Source organism: Sander vitreus, chromosome 10, assembly GCF_031162955.1.
Source record: "Sander vitreus isolate 19-12246 chromosome 10, sanVit1, whole genome shotgun sequence".
NCBI lineage: Eukaryota > Metazoa > Chordata > Actinopteri > Perciformes > Percidae > Sander > Sander vitreus.
The window spans coordinates 25,536,154-25,545,632 of NC_135864.1; positions in this window are offsets into that span (position 1 = coordinate 25,536,154).

A 9,479-nucleotide genomic window follows, 5' to 3' on the forward strand; every position below is an offset into this window, starting at 1 on the left:
GGACACAGTGTAAATAACTAAATATCTGTCTTTAAAACTGTGCATATATCATCAAATGTCAAAGTCTGGAAATACAGCCGTTAAGCTCTCGCGCAATCGTTACACTTAATGTCCTCGTTATCGGTCCGAACTTTAATACTGTTCGTGACAAAACCTGCATGAAGAAAAGTGCGTTTGCCTATTAGACTTTCTTTCGTCTTCAAATTGTATCTCGGGGTGGGGGATACCACTAGTTGATGCTGTGTTGGCAAGGTGTTAACAATCACAAATTGTTGTAAACAAATACTGCGGTGAACCCGTGCGTAATGCTGCATGATGGCACTGCTGGCCCTGCAGGAGGACTATACGCTAATGGAAGAATCAGGAGAAAAAGAGACTTCAGGGACCATGAAGATGACTGGCTAATATGCCGATTCAGATTCCCTAAAGCTGAGCTCTTGGATCTATGTATTGAATTGGGTCCAGTAGGGCAACGCGCCGGAACCGTGCCATCCCGGTCCAAATACAGATCCTCGCCACTCTGGGGGAAACCGGCTGTTTCCAGAGGGAAATGTCAGACAGTTTTTTTTAAATAAATATTATATATAATCGTCAACTTTATCACTAAGGCTTGTTTGGATATAATATAGGCTATCGTTCTGTTAAATCTTATTATATACGTCTGGTATATCGAAGCTGTCCCCGAGTGCCGTAATGCCTGCCGTTTTGGACGTATTATTAATACATGTAGTTATAGATCAGGTTTCCCTTACACTGTGCGAGAACAGGCCGAAATTCTAATTCAATTTGCAGCAATTCCTGAACGTCTGAGAAGTTTTTTGCTTTTTCTCCGCCAATCATCATGATTCGGTGTAACAACTGCCAGTGTCATTCATATACTGATCAGCATTCACTAGGTGCTCTGCATTGACTATGGTTAAAAATGGGCGTGTACAGGGCGGGATAAGAGGCTGATTCACGTACGCACACCTGTAGGTAATCTGAGATTTATAAAGGGAACTTTGCTTACAGGTGTGCGAACACACGGTTTTATAAATCTGACTTTTTTTTGGCGTACGTAAACTTATAGTAAGGATCCTACGCACAGTTTTATAAATGAGACCCCAGGTGTACATACAAACTTTCCAATGCCTCGTTTTATGAGTACAGAACCCATTTGTACTACTGTATAAGTTTGGTACCATTCCGGGCATTATTAGTGGGGTAATTTACGAGATACACCTTTGGTTCCATTAGCGCCTGCACTAAGCCATTCGGCTGATAGCGCTAACTCGACCAATGTTAGACTAAGGGAAAAAAGCTTCGGGGGGGTGTTTGGCTCGAGGTCATGGTGCAAAGGACCCTAAGGTGAAATTACTCTGAACCATCCCTTTAATCGTACAAGGGTCAGTTCACACAAACTGGTACTCTGTTCTAGCGTTGCAGATGGTTATGGTTTAATTTGCCCAGTCTCCGAGATGTCTGTAACAACAGGGTGGAAGAGATGTTGTTTGTGGTGCTCAGAACACTTGACAGGCACTCACTGAATCATTTTCATTGGGAATTCTTTCTGCTAAAGAAGTAGTCCGTAACAATGGCTGACAGAGAGGTCTGTGATTCAATACGGCGTAACAAGGATATCGTTTCAGTCATGGAGAGTAACTTGGTACATTTACTTACATAAGTACTTAACCCTCCTGTTGTCCTTGGGTCATATCAGAAATATGGATTTCTTTCAACCAAATTGCCCAAAAATAACATGGATGGTTCCATACAATGTTTAGCAAGTAAAATGAATGATCAGTTGAATTTGAGATATATATATTTTTTTTAAAGTTTCAAAACAGTGACTTAACTTTGACAGTCTGTGATTAACCATCAACATATGTTTCACTGGGCGCCTAGGTGGCTCGCCTGTGACATTTCTGAAAACATTTTAAGCGAGAAATAGGCCGCGCAGTTGCTGAATCTGTCTTAATTTCAGATGGACAAAGGTCAGTTTAAAAGATTTTCGTCAGATTTTGAGAGGCGTTCGTCAGGCTCATCCCGCTCGTCATTTCCGGGTTAGCGCTCCACCAATCAGATTGGTCACTGAGTCCGACTGCCCGCCTTCCAATTCAATATGTCAAAAATGTCTTGTTTGACTAATTTGCATTTGTTTTGACTTGTACTGTGAAAAACAATAAACTATAAGTATACAAAGAGAAGCATTTTTTATTTTATTTTCCATACATACTTTTCCACCTACCCAGAATTCATTCATACATAATTTTGCAGTTGATGACTATTAATAGCAAATACTAAAGGGAAAAAAAACATGAGCATATTTATGTGTGGGACATAGTTTGATTTAATATCACACCGCATTATTAGTTGTTTTAAATAAATGACTTTTTTGAAATATCAATTTATGGTAGGCCTAACATATTAATTATTATATTCAGAAGATGATCCTCATATCAATCACTGTGGTTACAGCTTGTAGCCATCCTAACCTGTGTAGCCTTTACTGAGACTACCTTTTCAAAATTAAGAAGGTACTAGTTTTAGGAAGCATTTTCAGGAAATTAAAAAGATAATCAGATTGTTGCCGAGGTTTTTCTTCACAGAGTAAGATGTACTGTATAGCTTTGTATATACAACATATGTTTTGGCATTTTTGACACACTTCTACCTCAGCCTATATACTGCACACAGACAAAACTCACACATCGCATTCAACCATTTCACAAGCTGAGGAAAGGGTCGTGACATGGGTCAGAGGCTGTCAGAGGTCATAAATGATGAAGCAATCCATCGGCTCTGCTCCTATAGACACCTTGGTGTTTATGTGGACAACACCTTTGGCTGGAAGGCCATTTTGCGCAGACACTCACGGTGAATCAGAGGGTTTATGTTATACAAGGCTGCATTACAGAGCATATTAATATGACTGTCATGAAGGTTGTGAAGAGGAATAGAAATCAGTCTCTCCAGGCAAGCACAGATAATATGGTCTGATCTATCTTCATTCTCCATGCCAAGTATGAGCTCTTATCCTCTGGCAGAAGATATGGGTAAATTAACATTTCTAAACTATAGGCCTAATTTGGACCTACCTCAATTAAAACTTTAAATAATGTTGCTTGAGGCTGCAGGGGAATAGCTTCATGATATATTATATGGTTGTGTGTTGCTCTTGTCACTATTTGTGAAAGATGAACAACAGAGTGTGGCTGATAATGTGCTTCAGTCTGACTACATATCACTTTGTTATTTTTTATTGTAAGTCATCATCTGTATGATACAACAATATGTCAAGTGTTATGTGTGAAGCATTTGAACTGAAGGCAGATATCCCTCTGGGGACAATAAAGTATCGTCTGCAACATGGTCTCCATGATGTGTAAAAATTAAAACGTTGTCGTAGGACTATAGCAAACACATCCTTGGAAAGGTCTCAACCTCGACAGTAACATATGTCAGTCTGAAGAGGATACATTACTCCTGCTTTGAAATATTGACCTCTGAACCTTGAACCCAGTCTATCTTTGAAGGCTGAAGGTGCTACACACATAGGACCAGCTGTTATAGAAAGCTCTGGACCTCAGCTCTCATGTAGATATGGTCACCAAAGTTTACCCACTGTAAGCACTGTCAAATATGGTAATAAGCTATTTTCACCTAGTTAACGATTATATTTTTTAAAATCTGATGACACCAGTGTGTTCACCATCCCAAAAAACCCCAGGGTGTATCCAAAATTATACACTACCAACTTCTAATTATGAGAAATATACCAATATATTTATAAAACTACAACTCCCATAAGAGACGCCACAGAAGCTGTTACAAAGCTGGTGTATTTGTAGTTCTTCCGGGGTGGGTGGGGGGGACATGTTCGACTCCTGTGTTTCTGCTGTCTGCCGTGGCTGCTGGCTTCATTCCATTTCAGATTGCTGCCGCCCGCCGGCCGGCCGAGCACACAATACATGAGACAACTACATGAAACTGTATTTATTATTAATATCTTCATTGTTTACATCCTTAAATACAACGTTAGACAAAAACTTCAATATTACGAATATGATGTATTTTCATCTTCTTATCCGCTGAGCGGGACGTACTGCGTCACTTCCGGAGTCTTCAGCTCATTGTTTTAAACGTTATCACGGTGTATAACTTACTGGAACAAAGCTGAGCAACGTGTTGCTGCTGGTGACTAAAACACTGACTGTATATATGTATACTGAAGTGATACTGTTGTTAAAAACCCGCTGATCACTGTCTGATTCTGTGAATGAATGCCCGCATTCCATTGAGGGATATCGGCTTTGAATGCGTCTATCGTAATGTTCTGTATTACAGTATACTGTAATATTTCACCGGTAATAAGACCGAAATATTATTATTAAAATAAATAAATTAATACCATGATAACATCTAAATAAATGTTGATAGATGTAGCGTTATAGTTTAAAAAATATAAATAAACAAACAAGCAATCCAGCTTCCCTGGCCGAAATAGACCGAAATAATAACATTAAAAGAAATACATATAAACCATGCTATCTGGTGAATAATGTTGATTAAAACAGCTGTTATTGGGCTAAAAATACCAATAATAAAACTGTCACAGATTTCGAGTTAAGGGGGCGTGTTTTTTCTTTCGTCAATATCTGACGGTGAGGGATTAACATGAATGTCTATCTGACGGACCCCCTCGTCGAAAAATTACGCGACGGGTACCCCCCTGCCGTTGAAAATGAACGCCAGGGTTACTTGACCATGCGTCATACATTTGACAAGTAGGGAGTGAGACTGTGTTGCCTCCGACTGACGATGGAACGGACCACACCAAACAGACTCGAGGTACCGACCTCGCCAGACCATCCGACGGCCGATAATCAGGTTGGTGTGTCAGCGCCTTAAGGCTGTCCTATCTAGTAAAGGCATAAAATGCCACTAATAAAATCTTTAAAAAAAAAAAACATGTTTCACTGATCTTAACTAGTCAAAATAAGTCATAGTTTAATTTTTTTTTAACTCTAAAATTTGCCAGAATTTCATATTAATGAGGTTTATTGACCATGAATTAAAAAAATCGTGTAAAACTAGTGGCAATAAATTGGTGTTAGTGGTGTATATACTAGTTGTAGTAAAAAAGAAATTCAGAAATGTTGAAAAGAAGTGACTAAAACATTGGAAAAAAACCGCAAAAATGCCGAAAAAAGTGTTCATTTCTTCGGTAAGACAACACAAGGGATAAGTAGACATATTGGGTACTTGTACTTAACTTGAACATTTCCATTTTATGCTACTTTACACTTCTACTCTAGACTAACTTAAATACTGTACTTTTTACTCCACTAAAATGATCTGACAGATTTAGTTAGAGGTTTTTTACAGATTAAGATTTTATACAAAACGTTTCTTAATTTAAAACTACCCAAAAGTACATAACATTATACTCACAGGAGCCACTTTTATTATGATTCTTTAAAGTACTAGTACATAGTATTTTTACTTGTATTGAGTATCTTTGATTCAATTCAATTTTATTTAAACTGTCAAATCACAACAGGAGTTATGTCAGGATACTTTACAGATAGAGTAGTTCTAGACCTCGCTATAATTTAAAAGGCCCAACAATGGATCAACTGGAGTCTTTATATTGCAGTATTGCTTAAGTATTACGTATATTACTTAAGTAAATGATCTGAACTTCTCCAGTAGAGACACACAGCTGTTTGAGAGTTTATCATATTTACATTTTCAGAGTTTTAAAGCAACACTATGGAACTTTTCCCGCTTCGGTCCCCCTACAGGTTGGAAGCGGAATTGTCCATTACATTATATTATGCAAGTTTGGCAGATCGGGTAGCGCTAGCTGTAGTTCAAATGAGACAACCTATGGAGCCCCCCCTGGGGTCAGCTGAGAAAAAAAAAAACTAAACCATCATTTTCATTAAAACGAGCCGTCCTCCAACCTGGAGAAATAACACTGGTCTCTACGAGCAGCCGGCGGTGAGACGGCAGTAAGACGAGTGCTTGGGGACCGTCTACAAACTACAACACCGAAAAGAAATACAACAAAAATATGTATTCATTAAATGATTAAATAAGGTATTAGGCCTATCTCCAAACTTACCTCAATTATAACTTGTCTCCTGCTAGTTGTACTACAGCAATTACTTTTTAAAAAAATAAGCATATTCATAATTTTGGTAAATATTTCTTGCCAAAAAAATTTAATATATGTCATAATTACAGAGAGTCATGTCTCCAAAACTACTCTGCACATAGAAGGCCCCCTGCTGGTTGTACTACAGCACATAGTTTTCAAAAATAATCATATGCATAATTTTAGGGAATATTTATTGCAAGAAATATAATTACATAGAGCAATGTCTCACAAAATACTCCAGAGAAGGTGGTTGTACTATAACAAATACTTAAAGTGTAATATATATATATATATATATATAAATTTATATAAATGTTGTTGCCTTGAAACATGATTTGAGAATGAACATTTAGTAAGTAAAAAATAAGTAAAATTGTATGCAATCTGAAACAAAAAAGGTGGCAGAACAAACTTAAATATCAATAACACACATTCATTCATAATGATCACATCCACAATGTTAATTTTCACATAGAAAATAATTTCAGATCTGTATTAATAATGTGAATAATGGAAAAACACAAATAAAATAAAAATGTTCTAGCTTTTGTTTACTTTTCTGGGTGGAGTTAATGTTCCCTTATATGCAGTTTGTGTACAATTACCATCGTGGCAGTAGTTGACATTTTGGATCCCACCAGACCTAAACCCCAAACTCACCTACAGCCTCTTTAGCTAGGGCTGTTACACAACACACAATCCCAAGGGGTATTTTTGTTTGCCATTTGTGCTACTGTCATTCCAAGGTACGGCGTGTGAAACCAACTTGTGCAAGTTCCACACTGAATCCACACATATATTAAATGTTTCTGGCAAAAATGATGCATATATGCCTATTTTTGAAAAGTGCTGTAGTACAACCAGCAGAAGAGTAATTATCTGTGAGGTAAGTTTGGAGACACGACTCTAATTATTAAAATATTAAATGTTTTTGGCAAAAAATATTCCCCAAAATTATATTATGCTTATTTTTGAAAGGTAAGTGCTGTAGTACAACCAGCAGGGGGCCTTATATGTGTGGAGTTTTGGAGACATGACTCTCTGTAATTATGACATAGATTACATTTTTTTGGCAAAAAATATTTACCAAAATTATGAATATGCTTATTTTTTAAAAGTAAGTGCTGTACTACAACTAGCAGGAGACAAGTTATAATTGAGGTAAGCTTGGAGACAATAGGCCCGTTCGAGATGAGCCAGGTCTGCGCAGAATCGATCACCGGCGATCGCCGCCCAATGCCTGCCGGTTAGATTTGTGTCCGACTTGATCCCGACTTGCTCTGACGTCACGCACACGTGGGCAACGATAACCTCACGAGATCAAGGCAGCCGCAAGTTTGAGACGCAGGCAGCGCAGTTGCTTTTCACCGACTGCCAAGACCCAGGCGGACCCAGGGCATGCTGGGAAACGCCGGCCTCTCAGCTGATCTAACAGCCGATTGGTTCAGAATCAACTCAACATGATGACGTTTTTTAACTGCTATTTGTCTGATTTAAAGGCTTATTCTGTACAAACCACGTTGTGTGGCTGGTAGTTATGTTTAGAAGTTTAGAAGACTAAATCCATTCAGATTACGGATCATCTACAGCGTGTTGGTAATTAAAATCAGCAACAGATCGCATGTAGAGCATTTTGAGAGCTACTCTGTCATAATTAAAACAACTGGAGACTGTGTACAAGCTGATATATGGGTCTGGTAACATTTTATTGGAATCGGACCACAGTGTTTGTGACTTCCTGTTCAGTCTGAAGGCTGCTGGAATCAGCTGGAAACTGTCCGACTTGACAGTGGATTATTGTCAACAACACCTGCTGCTTTCGCCTGCTCTCGTCCACTTTACAGGCGAGGCGCAGTTCATCTCGAACGAGCCTATTACCTTATTTAATGAATACATATTTTTGTTGTATTTCTTTTCGGTGTTGTAATTTGTAGACGGTCCCTAAGCACCGTCTTACTGCCGTCTTACTGCCGACTGCTCGTAGAGTAATAATGTTATTTCTCCAGGTTGGAGGACAGCTCGTTTTGAAGAAAATGAGTTTGTAGCTTGTTTTTAACCTTACTACGGTAGGAAAGATGCGTCGTTTGTGATTTAATAACATTTCGCAATAGAGTAATTGATCCCGGAAGTTCGAATCTGTGAATATTTTTCTAACTTTGCTCATGTTTATAAAACCGAAGGCACGGATTATGAATCCGTGCGAAAAGTTTATGAAACCGAGGGAACGGATTTTTATTCTGTGCGCACGGTTTAGTTTTTTTTCTCAGCTGACCCCCAGGGGGGCTCCGTAACAACAAAGTCCGTCTACGGAAAGCCGTTCTACTCCCTATTCAGCCCCATTGTACCGAATTTGGTTGCAGTTCCACCAGAGTTCCACTGGGGGTGATCACGGTCCAGTGCTAAATGAATGGGACTCTATGGAGCTAGACGGCTACATTTGTCTCTTTCGCCTGATTGTCTTTGAGAAATCTCAGATTTGATTGTAGTTTTAGTAAGTTCAACATGGATTATAGGTCAAAAGTTGAATGAACGAGTACTTGTGTCCTTTCGATTTCTTACAGGTTGAGTCGTTGTTGCCCATAACACACTAGCATTCTGCTAATGAATGCCGATTGGTCAGTGAAGGACTGATTACGATTGGAGATCCCGCTTGACGTCATCCGAAGCAGAACCAGAATGTCAGAGTGAATATTTCGGCATGGTCTTTAAAACATTAGCAAACCTCTTTCTAGCACGTGTATTGACAGGGAGAGCCTAACCTGTCAGCTGTGTTGTCGATGCTTCGTGAGAAAAAAGGAAGATGATATCCTGAGAAAAGTGGATTTTGAGGGGTATAGCTCCATAGAGTCCCATTCATTCTGCACTGGCCTGTGAGCGCCCCCTATATGGAACTCTGGTGGAACTGCAACCAGTTCAGAAGCCAGAAGTAAGGAGAGAGTGGAACTTCTTCCCTTATTAGAAATTCTTTGGTAACAACCTGTAGGGGGACCGAAGCGGGAAAAGTTTTCTAGTGTTGCTTTAAGACAGCACAGACTCCACCATTACCTCCACTGTTGACTGCCACTGCCAAGGACAAGGGCAAACTGCAGCGTGTCATTCGGTCAGCAGATAAGGTGATTGGCTGCAGTCTGCCGCCGCTCCAGGACCTTTACGCCACCAGGACCCTGAAGCGTGCTGGTAAGATTGTGGCCGATCCCTCCCACCCCAAACACAAACTCTTTGAGACACTCCCCTCTGGCAGGAGGCTGAGGTCCATCAGGACCAAAAGAGCTTTTTCCCCTCCGCCACTAACCTTATTAACAAGGCCCCGAAACCACCCTGACTCTCCACCCCT